The 18039-nt window shown below is 44.0% G+C and overlaps 1 protein-coding gene across 1 annotated transcript in view; it reads left to right on the forward strand.

Moving 5' to 3' along the window:
• The window catches only part of NEDD4L (NEDD4 like E3 ubiquitin protein ligase), a 433261-nt gene that overhangs the window by 101837 nt on the left and 313385 nt on the right, over positions 1 to 18039 (forward strand). The window lies entirely within an intron of this gene.

An 18039-nucleotide genomic window follows, 5' to 3' on the forward strand; every position in this document is an offset into this window, starting at 1 on the left:
TGTCTCGCAGCTGATGCCCTTAAGGAGAAACGCACAGGCTTTCCGTACATGCCTGCCAGAGACAAGTGCTCACATTTCCAAGCCTCCTGTTATACAATGGTTCCAAATTCCCATTATGCCAATCCATCTTTTGTCTTCCCATCCGCAGGAGAGAAGATGATGTATTCATCACCCCAGCATAATGAAAGCCTCTTTTATCAACCCACATATATTTGATTCACAGCTGGAGGCAAAAGTCTTGTGCTGGGAATTGATTTATGCAAAATTCTTTATTAAAAACAGGGCCCAAGTGTTGAAATGGGTTCAGTCACATAATGATAATTGCGCGGCTATTGCTGCAGGCTAAGGGTACAGCTTACATGTCAGGAGGATCTCCATCTCTTTTAACTTTTTAAATTAAGCTTGACCCAGAGTCCTTGTTCTAACCACAGCCATTTGCTTCAGAGCTGGCAGCACGTTTGTGTAGCAGATGTCCTGTTAGCCCCTTTTATTCTTAATATGCTTTGTAACCACCTGCTGCCCTAACACCTTATTCCTTTTTATCTTCCTTTTTTCAGGAATAATAAGTTTGGAACCAAAACCAAATATGAACCACATATTTGATTACTCAAATCTGATGCATTCAGCTCTCAAGGGGCCATATTGATTGGCTTTTCTAAAAAGGCCTGCGTGAGAATATTTCATCTACTTCAATTCAACATCTCATCTGGTGAAAAACGCAGCACAAGGCAACTCCAGGCAATAAAAACGTAACTTTCATGTTCTGTTATTTGTCTGCTTCTCCTTTTATGTAAGCACATAAATATGCCCTTTGATTCTGCAAAATAGTGTTTGCTTTCTCTCTTTTTAGATTTTCAATAACGTGGTGCTTGATAGCAGACAATGAGATCCTGATAAATGGCCTTTTATGGCTGGTGGCTATTTCACATCCCTGGACTTTGTGTCATGTTTCACCTCCCTGGGAAATGGATGATAGAACAACTTTTATAATCCTGAATTTGACTGGAGAGAGAAGGATGGGGTGGGGGAGAGAAAAGGCTCAGAGGTTTCCTGATGAGAGTTGCAGAGAAGATTCTGACTTACCATAGTAGTTTCTTGAAGAATGACAGGTATCTAGAGGCCCAAGGTCCTGAGCATGCTTCCATCATCTTCTTACCTGGTCTTCAGTATAGTCTTGCTCACATGTTACACTGAACACAGGCAGAAGCTGTCTCTACATGTATAAAAGTTAGGGTTGCCAGGTTCAATCCCTGATCCTGATCCTGATCCTGTATCTTTAGGAGAAAAGAAAGTCAGCCAAGTGCAGGTGTTCTTGCAACCCTGTAATGGGAAAAACCACAAGGTAGAATTCTCCCTCTGCCCTGCACAACTTTTAAAGATAGAAAAGACCTCTTGGAGGCTGGGCCTGGCAACCAAGAGGTCTTCTGTATCTTTAAAAGTTGTGCAGAGGGAAGGGAGAATTCCACCTTGTGACAATCCGAATATGGAAACCATGGATTATCCCGCTCCGTTTGGATAAGCCCTTGGCTGCGAGCGGGTCAATGGGTGTAGTTGTTGCCAGCCTTTATGTCAGGAGTCACCCTTGGTTCTGTGGGCAGCTGCCCCCTGTGGCAAGGCTCTAGTACTGCAATCTGAAGCATCTCCCTGGGTACTGAAATATTAAGACTAGAGCAGAAGTGGGGGATCTGTGGCCCTCCAAATGTTGTTGGACTCCAGCTCTCATCAGTCCCAATCAACAAGCCCAGTCACTGGGGATGAAGGGGCTTGTGGTCCAAAAGATCTGGAGGACACGAAGTGGGGGAAGGCTACTCTAGAATTTAGACCAGGGTTTCCCAAAGTGATCGATATTAACTCCCTGGGGTTCATGAAATTTAACAGGGATAAGTGGAAAGCCCTACAGCTAGGGAAAAGAAACCAAATGCTCACTTATAAGATGGGAGATATTTGGCTCAGCAATAGTACATATGAGAAGACTCTTGGAATTGTTATTCATCACAAGCTGAATATGAGCCAACAGTGCAATGTGGCTGCAAAAAAGGCAAATGCTATTTTAGGCAGCATTAACAGAAGTATATATTTCAAATCACATTAAGTACTATCTCTCCCTTCAACACTGTTTAGGCCTCATCTTGGGTACCGTGTCCAGTTCTGAACACCGCACATTAAGTAGGATGCAGACAAACTGGAACAGGCTCAGGAGAGGGGAACAAGGATGACCAGGGGACTGGAAACAAAGCCCCAGTTAAGGTCCCTCATTTAGGGCAAGTGGGGCACTGCCTACCCTAACCCCCCTAAACCTCCAAACCAATAGCCCCTTCTCTGTTCCTTACATTCATATTCAATACAGTACCTCACATTTAGAGGCTCTCTGGACTAGTTTCTGTCCATGTTCTGTTCTGGCCAATCATCTCTGAATAGCACAGCCAATCACAATCATTGCTATGGCCCTACCCCCTGTCCCCAGGGTTAAAATTGTAGTAGGAGTGGCTTAGAGATAGCAGGGGTTTCCTTGGCACCTTCATTCTGATTTTATTTCTCACAGAGTAAGCCTTCTGAGGAGGAGTCCCTCAGCAATGCATTGGAAGTTCCATAGCATTAGGGCAGGATTATGAAGAGCCTCCCAATGTTTTTCAATCTGAGCCAATCAGGTGCATGCATTTGCAATCTGCATTGGTTCCTCTCTGAGTTTGTGTTGGTATTCCCTCGCTTTTGCAAGCAGCAGGCTGAAGCAGCAGAAAGCACGATTGTTTCTCTACAGCCAGCCTTTGGAAGCAGCAGCAAAATCTCTGTGTGACTTCAGTTCAGCATTTGATAGTGCAGAGGTTGGTGGGTGTATGTTGTTGCATGGAGAGCAAGGGGAAAAAACCGCACAGTGGCATGGGGTAGGGATATGTTTTAGCCCTGTTGGGTCTTTTGCTGACTGTGGGAGGGAGGGAGGAGGAGGAGGGAGAAGCAGGACCTAAATGGATTGCTTGGGGGGGGGCGGTGGTGACTGATGTTTTGCATCTAACCAGATGTAGCTTGAAAGAGTGGCCACTGTGTTGTAGGGGGGGAGGGAGGCGGAAGGAGAGAGTTGTTTAAAAGAGTGCTTATCATAGCTGAGTGGGGATCTTGCAGATCCTATGCTCTAACCTAGCCTTTCCCAACCAGTGTGCCTCCAGATGTTGTTGGACCACAACTCCCATCAGCCTCAGCCAGCATTGCCAATGCTAAGGAAAGATGGGAATTGTAGTCCAGCAACATCTGGAGGCACACTGGTTGGGAAAGGCTGCTCTAACCATTGTGTTTATATATATCTATAAATGCTCATTTGGTTTTATCAGTAATTTTATTGTCTTTTGTGGACCCCTTCTAAACCTAAGTAAGGCACTTTTCAGTTTCTTTAGGTTCTATTTGTACAACTGCAATGTTTAAGCATCCACAGAATCTTTCAATGCAGGAGGACGGGAAGAAAATCAGACCTTGACCACGCCACCGTGACCCTGTTGGCCATGCCCCTGTGACCTCATAGCAATCCCACTGGTCTTAGAGGGCACCAGCCACCACTGCAAAGCCCTATGAAGAGAGATGGAAAGAACTGGACATATTTAGCCTTGAGAGGAGAAGATTGAGAGGAGATGTGATAGTACTCTTCAAGTACTTGAAAGGTTGTCACACAGAGGAGGGCCAGGATCTCTTCTCGATCATCCCAGAGTGCAGGGCATGGAATAATGGGCTCAAGTTACAGGAAGCCAGATATTGGCTGAACATCAAGAAAAATCTCCTAACTGTTAGAGCGGTGTAACAATGGAACCAATGACCTAGGGAGGTGGTGGGCTCTCAGACACTGGAGGTATTCAAGAGGCTGCTGGACAGCCACCTGTCGGGTATGCTTTAAGTTGGATTCCTGCATTGAGCAGGGGGTTGGACTTGATGGCCTTATAGGTCCCTTCCAATTCTACTATTCAATGTACAATTTTCCCTCGCAAGAAAACTGACCCTATCAAGCTGCTTGTGAAATTTCCTACGAATTTGTGCAGTGGGGAGCATCAATGCCATCAAGTCTAGCGAGCAGGATGGCTTCCATGTGAGCCATTTAGGGAAAGGGTCATAGCTCAGTGGTAGAGCATCCGCTTTGCATGTGGAAGGTCCCAGGTTCAATCCTCAGCATTTCCAAGTAAGGCTGGGAATGTCTCTATTCCGAAAGCCCAGAAAGTTGCTGCCACTCAGGGTAAACAATACTGAGATAAATGGACTGATGGGCAAATAGTTGTCCTGTTTATTCCAGCCAGAATTTGTGGTGATTGTGGAAACCTTAAAAAGCAGTTGTGATGCAAGCCTGTTCAGTGTGGCTTTTCAGACTACTATGCCTCAGTTAGAAGATCCCTTCTTGCAGCTTCTGTATATAATTCATTTTTGTTCATTCACATGGTCAGCATTCCTGAATTGCCCTTAATTAGTCAGTTCCCCACAGAGAAAGAGGTTTGATTAATGGGCTCCTCTCACTATTTGTTTTTATAAAATAGTATTTTGCAATCAAAAATAAAAGAAACCAAATTTAATGTCAGGATATCAATACACGTACCCCAGGGCAACAGATACTGGAGAATTAAGGGACAGTTGCCAAGTAATGCCCTGCCATGGAGAGCAGGAAATAATTAGAGGCAGAATTTGCACAGAGGTAGCTTCTAATTAAAGATGTAGGGGACCTGTGTTAAATGGAACTTACTTCTGCATAAACATTATAGATAAAACTTGACTAAGGGAACAGACATTGCTGGATACCGTAGCATTATATTAAATACCATGCAGAACTGTGTTTTTAATTCCACTTCCAGATGCTTGTGCAAAATCAATGCCTTAGCCATGCTAAAGGGCTCTAGCATGGAAGCAACCTAGCTGTAATACAAAACAAGTCTCCTGGACCTTTAATGTTTGCCGAGATGAAAGAATTTTGGCAGATGTAATCAATCTTGTTACAGTGCTGCAAGAGTGAGAAGAGCAGCAGCACTTCTTCAAGTCTCCCTGTTACCCAAATATAAAGGTCCAGGAGCCTTGTCCTTTATTGGATCTGGTAATCCTACATAAAGGTTAGTTTGTGCTGAATTCAAAGCACATTTGTGTATTTATTTAAACCTCTTTTGACAGTCCTACAGAAGGGGAGGAAATGGTTCCAAAGCCTGTTATGCAATAGGAGAGACCACACCAACAGGCCTTTATATATCTCTAGCCAATTTGTTGAGTGTCTTGGGCATTTGTCGGTCCTTCCCCTTATCATTGTCCTAGCATTGTTGCTCTTATGGTCCGAGGGAGCCTGCTCCCTGCCACCTTTTTTCTTCATGATATTGCACAATGCACAAAATAGCCGCTTCAGGCACCTCCCTTTGTTTACTTGTGCTGTGCCATAAGGATGTCAAGACTGTAGCAGCTGCTTGGAAAAGGTGTATTATGACACAAATACTAACCCCATTCAAACAAGGTCTTGTGCTAAGCTCAGGCTGTGCTACATGAGAACAGAGCTCTGACATTACTTCAGCAACAGCCAGCCTTAGCCTGCATCTTAAATAGGATCAGCAGTTTTAAATAAGTTATAAGCTCCACCTTTACTGAAAGGGGCATCTTCAGTTAAAGAGGTCCAGCGTGCTCCAGTAGTCTTTTCCTGTGATAGAACAGGGAAGATTCTGGTTGTACTGATGCTACTGTGATGGAATCCTCTGCATTAGAGGATGGTAGTGCAACATTCTTGGGCCAGAGGGGCATTGGTACCATGGACTCATCTTGTGGATGCTCTTCTGGAGCTGGTCCTGCATGCAGTTTCCGTTCTGACCCAGATTCTGGGGTCTTATCCATGGAAGAAGGGGAATCTGATGCCAGGGCCATGATACCATGGCAACAACAGGTTATGGGAGATCCTCATACCTAAAAATTGTAATGTTTTAGAGAGTTGAGAATCTCAGTATTTGAGAGAAACTTTAAAGGATTTTCTCTGCACTGTATGTGTATTCTAAGCAAGCATAGCAGAAGCGCTGGACTGGAATGAATACTTCAGTATGCAAAATAAATGCTCATCCTTAACCCCATTGTCCTTTTCTATACTGCACTGCAGCAATCCACAACTGGCAAAATTCAGTGTTTCCATGGACAAGACAAATCACTGGCAGTAGATGGTAAACAATAAGATTAATGGTCCTTAATGGCTGGAAGCTTCCATCCAGCCTTTGGAATGCCACAACTTTCAGCTTGTATGAAGGGCAGAGTAACAGTTGCTGATCTGAATTTAGGCAGAGTGAGCTGTGATTTTGTAGCAGTTGGCTGCGGGCAAAGGCATCCTTGGGTGCAGTTACTCTCTGGGCAGCCAGTATTGCTTTGTTTATGACACAATGTGTTCTAATATGCTCTGCTTGTATATTTGTAAATAACCAGATATAATAAAAGACATTGTAGGTTGCCAGTGTTCTCTCATTACAAGGAAACAGACCCTGGAATGCCCTACTGCTTGGGAAGTGGGTTGAGTCACCCCCCCTTTTTTGTAACAATACCATAGTGTGTTGCCAGTGCATAAATTCATGATGGAAAGAATATGCTAAACTTCCTTCAATAGAAAGTTACTTGTTGCAGCATTTTTTTTTTTTAAAAAAAGAAATGTTTCGTGGAATAGAAAGGCCTGCTTGGTAATTACAGAAAATATGCATTCATAGCTAATACTTTGTGGTTAATAAAAAGCAGTAACGTATGCTCTGCCTGTGAAACGATATCATTTGCACTTCAGTGGCAGAGCCTGAACCTAGCAAATAACAATGCCAGCCATTGGAAAAGCAACGTTGGAAAAGCATATTTTATAAGATATGTTCAATCTCAACATTACAGCAACAATCCTGGATGTGAGACTAGAAAGTCTCACTAAAGGAGACCATGCAGCACCCGACTGCCACTCCCTTATGCAGAAAGGCACAACTATGCCATCGAAGCAGTTCCAGCCGTGGAATGGATTCAGATGTGCGGGGAAAATGATATTTTGACAAGGCATGTGAAGTGTCATCTCAGAATTCTGTAGCAGTAACAAGGGAAAGTTCAGCATTGGGAATTATTAACGATAAGACCATCGTATAACCATAGATTAGCAGAGTTCAAAGGGGCCTATAAGTCCATCGAATCCAACCTCTTGCTCAATGCAGGAATCCAAGTTAAAACACACCTGACAGATGGCTGTCCATCTGCCTCTTCAGTGCCTGTTCATTATGTTCTAGAATGACATATTTCAAGAAGATATCCACCCATATAATGTTTTTGCAATGTTATAAACATGTATGCACAATTTGTGTATATGGCAAATTTATTTTTTAATAAAATACATAAAAATGTTCCATTCCCAAAAAACTGGAGCTGAGCAGCCCAGATTCCCCTTCTATTATTTCAATGTATTGCTTATTTGCTACTCGAAGGTCTCCAAGCGATGTGCAATATAATTAAAAGCCAAAATAACAAATAAAATAAAACAACCGCCACCCCCATACAGCCACAGAAAGCTTGGGTAGCAACAGGGCACTAATACGGATCTGTCCAGCAGGGAAGATGTCTTTGTGTGTTCAAGGATGCTGAGCTGGCGTGGAAGCTGTCCAGCGAGGTAAAAATACCAGCCATTTTAAGCCAAGGAACTGGACAGAAGGAGTTGCATCATCAACAGTCAGGCAGCAATGGAGCAGTTTTACAGCTGCCCCAGGTAGAACATCAGCAAAGTCTTTATCCAGAGCAGTCTTTTGTTTTATTTCCTCTAAAGAAAACTAAGTCACTCAAGCAGTGCTATCCTTAGAACTTCTCACTGCTCAGGTAACTGGGGTGCATGCAATGCAATATATTGTTATGCACTGTCCTACCCACTTCCCTGATAAGTGAGAACGTAAGAAGAGCCTGCTGGTTCAGGCCAGTGGTCCATCTAGTCCAGCATCCTGTTCATGCAGTGGCCAACCAGATGCCCACGGGAAGCTGACAAGCAGGACCTGAGTGCAAAAAGTTCTCCCCCTCCTACGGTTTCCAGCAACTGGTATTCAGAAGCATACTGCCTCCAACTATGGAGGCAAAGCATAGCCAATATGGCTAGCAGCCAATGATAGCTTTATCCTCCATGAATGTGTTTAATCCTCTTTTAAAGCCATCCAAGATCGTGGCCATCACTGCCTCTTGTGGGAGCGAATTCCATAGTTTAACAATGCTCTGTGTGAAGAAGTTCTGAGGATAGCATCCCCTGATTTAGCTTCTCTTTTATTTAAAGATTACTGGAGAATCTCTCTCTCTCTCTCTCTCTCTCTTTTTCTCTCATATTATCATCAATAGCTAACTTTGTGCCCTCCAGATTTTGTTGGATTACAGTTCCCATCATCCCTGACCATTAGCCATGCTGCCTGGGGCTTATGACAGATGGAATTCAGCAACATCCGAAGGAAACCACGTTGACTACCCATGATATGATATATATACAACTATACCTCAGTTAAGGAATTCTCCAGGAACTGACCTCCTTTTAAGGAAAGCTTTTTTTTAAAGGTGAAACTGACCAGCTTTGATTTGCTATGCATAAACTTACAAACCTGTGCCTTTGCTTTAAGGTGAAACTGACCAACCTGCCTCTTTGCTTTGCTATCAATAAACTAATAAGTCTGTGCCTTTGCTTTGCTAGGGTGAAACTGACAGGCCTGTGTGTTTGCTTTGCATTAAAGAGATCTCTTGCTTTCTCCCAGGGCTGGGGAGGGAAGGATCAATATGATTCAGAAGGGGAGGGGGAGGGGAGGGGGAGGGGAGGGGGAGGGGGGCTAGGTACACACCCTTTAAGGCCCCTGTTGAAGTTGCCCCCACCATCTATGAGCGGATGTAGGAACCTATCCCTATTCTTTCCATGTTATTCCTACCTCTGGTACCACAGTTTCTATTAAAGAAGTGATGTCCAGGAACACATCTGCTTTGTTAATTGAGGTACTACTGCATTATAAATCCTGGGATTTCAGATATCTCAGAGCTTAGAGTAATTATTTCTTCCTGTAGGAGGAGTCTACCCTCTTTTCTGTCTTCGTGGCAGACCAGACAAGTCCTGCTCATCAGAGGGAGCAGAGTAGATAAGCCAGTCAAATACTCCCCATCAATTCCTTTGACCTCTCTCAAGAGCCACCTTCTGCCTTTTTTCAGGCTTCTACTGTGTCTCCTTCCCATGCCTTCCTCTGAAGCTCATCAGTCATCATAAGGACACTGGAGATTTGCAGCCTCTTATCAGTCTCACCTGCAGCCTCTTCTGGGTGATTAGTGGTTGGGCTATCGTGAACAAGCAGCCAGTCTTTGCTTGCTGGCTTCATTACATCTCTCAGCTACTTCCCCATTCTCTTCCCAAGTATCTAGGGTGTGTCCTCTCCACTAGCCATTAAGCCACATTTTGGAAACCTCCAGTGGCCATGACCAAGCACTAAGCACAAAATATGTTAATCTGACAGCCAGCACAATATCTGCCGACAGTGAGCAAAGAGCACGAAAACAAGTTGCAAATTTAAAATATTTAAAAATAAAAAGTCAGATCTGAACATAAACTGCAACAGGCAGATCCACGAAGAAAAAAAACACCCAAAGACAGCAGGGCTGTGGAGTGGCTGGACTTAGGACTGTACCATAAAACTTTAATACAAAATAGAGTCAACATAACTTAAAATATTGTGGTTGGCAGCACTGCAGGTTGTGCAACATGGCAGCAGCATGGAGGAGGAAAGAAGAGTTGTGCTTGACTCCAGTGAGAAACCCCTCTGTTATCTGCTCTCAGGCATACACATGTGGGACAGGATAATAACCTAACTCTGGACTTGTTCTTGGTGATCGTGATAGGGTTGCCAGGTTCCTGGCCTCAGACTGATCCTGTATCTTTAGGAGAAGAGAAAGTCAGTCAAGTGCAGGTGTTCTTGCAACACTGTAATGAGAACAACCACAAGGTGGAATTCTCCCTTCCCTCTGCACAACTTTTAAAAATACAGAAGACCTCTTGGTTGCCAGGCCCAGCCTCCAAGAGATCTTTTCTATCTTTAAAAGTTGCGCAGGGCGAAGGGAGAATTCCACCTTGTGGTTTTTCCCATTACAAGATTGTGAGCAGGTTCTCTGCTTTCTCTGGAGTATTTATTTTGTTTGGCATGCTTGAATAATCTAAACTCTCTTCTCTGGAAGCATATCTGCCTGCTCTGTCTGCTACATCCAGCTATCTGCTTGTGACAGCTGGTCTGGGTTACACATGGGCTCCTGCAGGGTCAGCATCAGCACTTTGCATCCTTGGGGAGCTGCAATGGCTGCAGCACTCTGGCAGGGCCTGCCACTAGCATTGACACCTGCCCTGGGCCCCCAATGCCACATGATGGGTGGCTACAAGCTTCTGTTTAAAATGTTCCACAATGCCTAGAGTGCATGATGTAGCATCACTTTGGGGCATTGTGAGAAATTCAACTGGCAGTCACCCTGCATTGGGTGCACCATGGCACTGTGGGAAAACATCACCACTGGTGTCAAATCAGAGGGTCAGCCATTTTGTACCAGTCAGAGGAGACTTGCCGCCATCTGGTAGGCCTGGTGTATGTGTGTGTGGGCTATGGGGGAGGACACTAGAAGAAACTGTGACAAGGACCTTCTCAAGCCTGGAGCTGTCCCTAAGCTGCTTCGTGAACAGTATTGTCTTGGGGTTGGGAGTTAGATCTGAAGATTTCATCCTAGGCCTATGATGATACATTTCGAGTGGGGAGGAGAGCCTGGCTGGGAGTCCAGAGTCTGTGAGTTCAAATCCCCGCTTGTGTCTCCTGGGTGTCAAGGGCCAGCTAAAGATCACTCCACAGCAAGTGGCTTAGGTGTTATGTACCCTGCCACCTGTGCAGCCGTGGGCAAGCTGCATAGTCCCAGGGAGCCCAGTTGCCCCCCAGCTGGCAGTTGCGGACAAGGAAGGGGCTGGCTTGTGCAGCTGTAGCAAGCTGAGCAGGAGCTAGCCAGCTGCGGAGGACTAGCCTCAGAGGGAGGCAATGGTAAACCCCCTCTGAATACCGCTTACCATGAACACCCTATTCATAGGGTAGCCATAAGTCGGGATCGACTTGAAGGCAGTCCATTTCCATTTTTCACCAACCTCCAGTTGAATTACAGACATACCACCTCTGTGTTTCCCACATGCTTTGCAGGCATTGTGGTGCTTGTTTTCTCATTGTGAACTCTCCTCTGGAGTTTAGATTCTGTCTAATTTCTGACTGAGAACTGTGAATAATTAATGGGCTTTTGGTGCAGGAGAGGATGTAATTCACCTGAGGTCCTCAGAGACCTGTCATAAATCACTAGCGTGGATGTCAGCAGCGTCACACAGGAAAACCATGGGTCTGATTTCACTCCAGAGGCATCCATTATCCTGAGTATAATATCTAAAGAAGAATTATGCATGTAATCTTGGCAAGAAAATAAACTAGTGCTCTCTGTGATAAATGAGATGCTAAGGCACCAACAGCCAATCACCCTGGTGATCTTGTGTGTGAGAGAGTGCTAATTTTTCTGCATTTGTATCATAGACTCATTCATCAGTCAGAGATGTTCCATCTTTTTGCAGGAAATTCCATCTGATCCTGTTACAGAAGACAGTGGAAAATGGAGTGGGAAACAACACAGATATTATATATATTAGAAAGCATATGCTTCTCTCCTTCCAACCTTTCTGTGTACGTGTTTGGTGAATCATAACACTCTTGCCCTTCAAATTTAAAATTAAAAATACTAGATAAATTAATGGAAGAAGGTCTATCAATAGCTGACAGTGAAATGGAATTCAGGTTTTAAAATGACATGCCTCCATTTGTCTTGGATTAAAAACAGAGACAAGGTGGTCAATTAATCAATTGACACATAACTGCTCTATTGTTCCAGTCCTATTCATATTGTTATGAACTTCATGGAACTGTGAGAAGTTCTAGGGCTGCAGCACTTACTCAGGTTTGGTTCACTTTGGAAGAAGGTCATTGGCAGCTTCTTGGCAATTTGTAATATTTGTGTTTATTTACAAATATACATGTTGTCTCTATGTGGCTTTCGTGGACTTGGCGGCCGCCTTTGACTCGATTGATAGACCACGCTTGTGGTCTAAGCTTGCTAGAACCAATATCGATAAGCGGCTGCTGTTCTTAATAAAGGAACTGTATTCCAATACGAATGCTAGAATTAGAGTAGGACCCTCAGGCTCTTTAACCGATCCAATAGCGGTTGATAAAGGGGTAAAGCAAGGATGCCTTCTTGCCCCGTTCTTATTCAATTTCTATCTCAACTATATAGCCTCAGAATTACAAGGACAAGCCTTTTTCCCACCTACAATGGGGAATAGGAAACTCTCTCTGCTTTTATATGCCAATGATATGATCCTGCTTTCGATTAATCGTATTGGCCTAAAGAGACTCTTGAACCGCTTGGGGGAATACTGCAAAAAGGAACACCTACAGATCAATTATGTAAAAACGAAGATAATGGTCTTCGGGAAACGACATCATAAATTTAAATGGTCCATAGGGGAGCACCAGATTGAACAATGCCGTTCCTTTAAATATCTGGGCATTCAGTTCCAGGACACTGTTTCCTGGAAACAACAGCTTGTCTCCCTGAAAACTACAGCATCACAAACATCTGGTGCGATCCTTAGATTTTATAGGTCAGTGGGTGGTAACCTGGTGGCCCCAGCTTTGAAAGTCTTTCAAAGTAAGGTCCTGGCGCAGATCCTCTATGGAGCGGCAGTATGGGGTTGGGATGAGTCTCTTTTAGCCAATATTGAGTCCATCCAAAATAGTTTCCTTAAAAAGCTCCTGAGGCTACCCAGTGGAACCCCGGCAGCATTCCTCCGTGCAGAGACTGGCCTCCCTCCAATTAGTGCCCGTGTTCATACCACTTTGCTTACATTCTGGGGTGCTATAACAAACGCTCCAGCTAAGGTAATCCTGAAGGCCTGTCTCAAGTCTGCCTCGTCTGATAGAGATTGGCTTAATAAACTCTCGTCTGTCCTCAGTAGATATCATATACTGGTCCAGACCGCTCACCCACAGAGTAGAACTAAATATTGGGAAGCTATTACCCACCATTGTGAATGGATGGATAGACTGGTGATCGCCAACTCTAGATTTTCCAAATGGTACGGCCTGTACAAATATGATCAGCAGAGGGCAAGCTATCTAACTTACCCCATCTCGGTGCAGTTGAGGCAGGCCTTTACAGCTCTTAGGCTGCAGACGATGCCAACCTTGGTTCTGTTGGGCCGTTATCAACAGATCCCCTGGGAGCAATGCCTATGCACCTGTGGGGCCACGGTGGTGGAAGATCTGCCCCATTACCTTCTACACTGCCCTCTCTATGCACACCCCAGGGATAAATTCTTAGGCGATATGATTAAACAGCAGAGATATAGCCATGATGTAAATGTTATTTCTTTTCTTTTAGCCGACAAGGAGTATTCAGTCACTTTTAGGGTAGCCCACTTTGCACAAGCTGCACAAAAATTAAGGGCTAATCATCTTGTTATATTGGAGTCGCCGGGACAATAGACTGTAGCGCGGCTATCCTGCTGAGAGGTGTTGAAATCACACCAAGAGTAGGCTACCCTCTCTTTGTATTACCGCTAGCATCTGCGGAGTGTATTTTCACTAAGTGATTTTAAGTTTATACCATTTGTTGTATTTTATTGCAAGATTTTAATATGTGCTGATTGTCCGCTTATTTGTCTGTCTGCATTGCAACGGCCTATGGCTATGCAATAAAATTCTACTACTACTACATGTTGAGCGTAGATGGAGGCACAGCTTAAACACTCCAACAGACATACACGATCTAGTGCTCCTTCAAGGGATCTTCTGGGAGACACCCAGCATCCCAATATACTTTTTGAGCCCAAATTCAGGTCTCTGGTGTCTCTGTGTATTTCTTAGTATCTTTTACAAACTGAAATCTGTTCCTTTTTTTTGCTTTACAGATACCCAAATTACATCATCCTCAGATGGTAAATGGATATGGGGTGCAGGTGGGGAGAAAGTAGTACCTTTTTACCAGTGGAGGCTGCTCAGTTAGGGTGAATGGGGCAATGCCCTGCCACTCTCCGTCTGCCTTCAGCCAGCTCCCACCTATCTGCCTTCTGACTAACATCTGGTCTTGAGGGTGGTGGCACTGGTTGTAAGCTTCTTGCTCCTTAATCTCAATGTTGTCATTCTATAACTTAGCATGGAGAATGGCAATGAAAACAAAATTATTTGGCTCTGCTTCTGCCTTTTGCTGGCCTCTGTGTCTTTTGCTCTACCAGTCCCAATGGGCAATAGCCATCACCGCTTTTTACCGAAATGGTTCTTGCCTTCCATACGTGTCCCTCTTTCCTAGATACTGTGGAACATTTGCCATAGTTTCCCTTGCCAGTTTAGCCATTAAGGCAATCTCCAACAGTATGTCTGGCCCAATTAAGCCTTCTGAAGCCCCAATCTTACAATAATAATAATAATAATAATGATAATGATAATGATGTCTATAAGAAGTATGTTCATATTTAGCTGGGACAGTGAGGTCCTGAGATCAATGCATAACAGACGGTGGGTGTTTATCCTTCCAGGCTCAAAGTATGTCTCTTAGCAACCATGAGGGCTCACAAAATCCTCTTTTGTTGTCCTGCCATTCATCCCCATACTACAGGAATATAGTTTAAAAGTACATGAGCATCTGCAAATATAAAGGATTTTGCAGGTATGAAATTTATACGGACAACGACTTCAGACCAAAAAGAATATATCACTGGACAAGCCCACATGATATGCCTTCCTATACAGACACTGTGGAGTCCAACATATCCATAGTTATTTTCTATGTTTGGTATGTTTTTATTATGATGAACTCATCTGGCATGTTATTGTTGGGTTGTTTTTGAGGACCCTTCTGCGTGGTGCTGTTTAAGGGCTTCCTGATGGGCCACTATGAGAATAGTCTCCTGGATCAGATGAGCCTTTGGCCTGATCCAGCATGGCTCTTCTTGTGCGCTGATGGAAAAGCAGCTTATTATGATAATACACATACACATGGCTACTGAGCATGCCCAGTCCCAGTGGTGGCTGGTGGCTCCATGTCAGTGGGGCAGTGGAATCCACTCTGGGTTTTAGTCCAGACGTGCAAGGTAGTGTCCAAGGTGACATGGAGCTACCAGCGACCACTGCCAAGTCCTCATCAGGCTATTGTATTTTCTTTTTCTGTAGTTCTGCAAAAATTGTTGTGGTTTCCCCAAGCCTGCTGATATCTCCTTCTTGTGCATAGACAGTGCCATTTTGGCTATGTAAGCAACACCATTTACCACTAGACATTTGTACCCTGTTTTTCCTCCAAAGGAAGAGGCAAAAGAGGCAGAATGCATGTGATTTTCCAATGTTGTTCTCAGAACCACCCTGTGAGGTAGGTTAGATTTAGTGACTTGCCCAAGGTCAATCAGTTAGTCATGATTAAGTGGGAATCCGGATCTCCCAGATCAAAGGCTAACACCATATTCACCACTATTTGGTAGTCATACACAAAGAAAAGGTCCTGGCATGGAGATTGTCCACATGATAATGACCATCTGCGATATAAGGAAGCATCCCCCCCTTTGACTACAACCATGCTACTGCTAAAATGTATGAGAAAGCACCCTTATCGGTGAAGATATTCTTGCATATCTTCTCCTAAGTTAGGCTGTGATGGTGCAATGATGAATATTTTTGAGGGGTTGGGAATCCTAACCTCATATACTTTGATAGGACACAAACTGGAGGTGATCTTCAGATTATGGTGGATAGACCAGTGGTAGACATCAACTCAGTGTGTGGCGATGGTGAAAGAGACAAATTCCATGCTAGGTATTATTACGGAAGGGGCTAAAATAATATGTCCGATATCAGGGCCAGCCCTATCATAAGACAGAGTGAGGTGGCCGCCTAAGGCAGCAGATGCTGAGGCATGGCAGTGAGGTGTTGGAGGACAGAGATTTGTGTGCCACATGCCCTGCCTTACACTCCCTTAAGCTAGCCTGCCACCCTCAGGTGCTGTGGAAGATGCTGCCCCATCACCAGTGTTGAAGTAAGATTCAATGGTCAGTCAGCTTTTGTCAGTCACTTTTTGCATTTGGAATGGGAGGTGCCATCTTGACCATTGCTTCAGGCAGCAAAATATTTTGATGATGATGATCAAAATTTATATCCTGCCTTTCCAGGCAAAGGAGCCCAGGGCAGCAAAACAAAAAGCAATAAAACAATAAAAAAAACCCTTAAAAACAATTCCAAAGCCGAAAAAGAGATAAAGGGAGCAAAAGACTTGGTGAAATAGGAAGGTCTTCAGCAGGCACTGAAAACAGAGATGGTACCTCTCTAGGGTTGCCAGGTTCATGCCTGAGACTGATCCTGTATCTTTAGGAGAAGAGAAAGTCAGCCAAGTGCAGGTGTTCTTGCAATCCTGTAATGGGAAAAACCACAAGGTGGAATTCTCCCTTCCTCCTGCACAACTTTTAAAGATACAGAAGACCTTTTGGTTGCCTCCAAGTGTGCAATAGGGTTGTAGGATTGGGAACATGGCGGAGATCAACAAAATTAAGCAGTTTACAGCACAATCCTTTGCATGTCTCCTCAGAAGTAGGGAAGGGCTGTAACTTGGTGGCAGAGCATCTGCCTTGCATTCAGGAGGTCCCAGGTTGCATCCTTGGCATCACCAGGTAGGGCCAGCTGCTGCCGGTCAGTGCAGACAATAGAGAGCTAGATAGACCAGTGCTCTGGCTCAGTATACGGCAGCTTCCTGTGTTCCTATGTAAGTTCAGTGAGGCTTGCCTAGTAGGGTGGGCACAGGACTGTAATGTTAATCATGATACCTAATTTGGGATGCTAGTTCAGAAGCTGTACAATGTGGAGTCCAAACTGCATACCATTCCCTGCTTGTGTTTCTGAGGCTTCTTGTAGGCCACTGTTTGCAACAGAATGCTGCACTAGAAAGGATGGAAAGATCTGTCAGTTTCTGTTCTCCAAGTTTCTCATTTTTCCAATCTTCAGCTGAGTTCTCCACATTTCTGCAACAATTTGTGGATTTGTTTTTTAAAAAATATATCCTCATAAGAATTTGCCAGCATTGTGCAAATTTCTCCCAATAAACATTTTCTGAATGCAGTTTTGACTAATATACACATTTGTGCACGCACTTTTCCCTGATACAATGTATTTTGCTATGTTATTTTCACTAGTACAGGAATATTTATGCACACTTTACCCCAGTATTTGCATTTTTCTACACATTACTGGGCTGGAGAACTCCACTGCTAAATCTGGAGAAGTGCAAATTTTGAGGGATGGCTGTGTTTTGGTTTGCATGTTGTTTCAAGAGGTGTGAATTAGGTTAAGTTCACCTTCAAATGAGTTTCTTCCCATCCCTACAAGAAAATCCTAAGGGGGGGGAACTATCCTCAAATAGTGCAATGAGTGCTGATCCTACTAAGTGGCTACAAAATGAAAGCTGCCTGTTGAGAGGGGACAATGCAAAACCTGGGGAGGAGAAGTAGGAATGGAATGGAGTGTCTTGGAAGAGGACAATGGCTGGCTGGCACACCATACTTTAACTTTTTCTTGCAGGTCAGCCATGTAACAGATATTGTAATTCAACAAATCCCATCAAAGGAGTAAACAAAGCTGGTCTCTGGCAAACCTATCAAATGTTAATACAGTTTCTGCAAAGTTTCACTAGTTGTGAACAGAAAAGATTCAAGTTATGAGAAATACAGATATTCTAAACTGTAATCAACAACAACCTTTGTGGGGATTTACTATGTATGAGCTTCTGAGTATGTCTGCTCCATAACTTGAAGATGGTAGAACTATCTTGCCTTGTGAGGAGAGGAGAAAAAAGAAGCTGAAGGACTGTCATCATCCAACTAGGGTTGCCAGGTTCATGGCCTGAGACTGATCCTGCATCTTTAGGAGAAGAGAAAGTCAGCCAAGTGCAGGTGTTCTTGCAATGCTGTAATGGGAAAAACCACAAGGTGGAATTCTCCCTTCT

This window comes from Rhineura floridana, chromosome 1 (genome assembly GCF_030035675.1).
Source record: "Rhineura floridana isolate rRhiFlo1 chromosome 1, rRhiFlo1.hap2, whole genome shotgun sequence".
Classification (NCBI taxonomy): domain Eukaryota; kingdom Metazoa; phylum Chordata; class Lepidosauria; order Squamata; family Rhineuridae; genus Rhineura; species Rhineura floridana.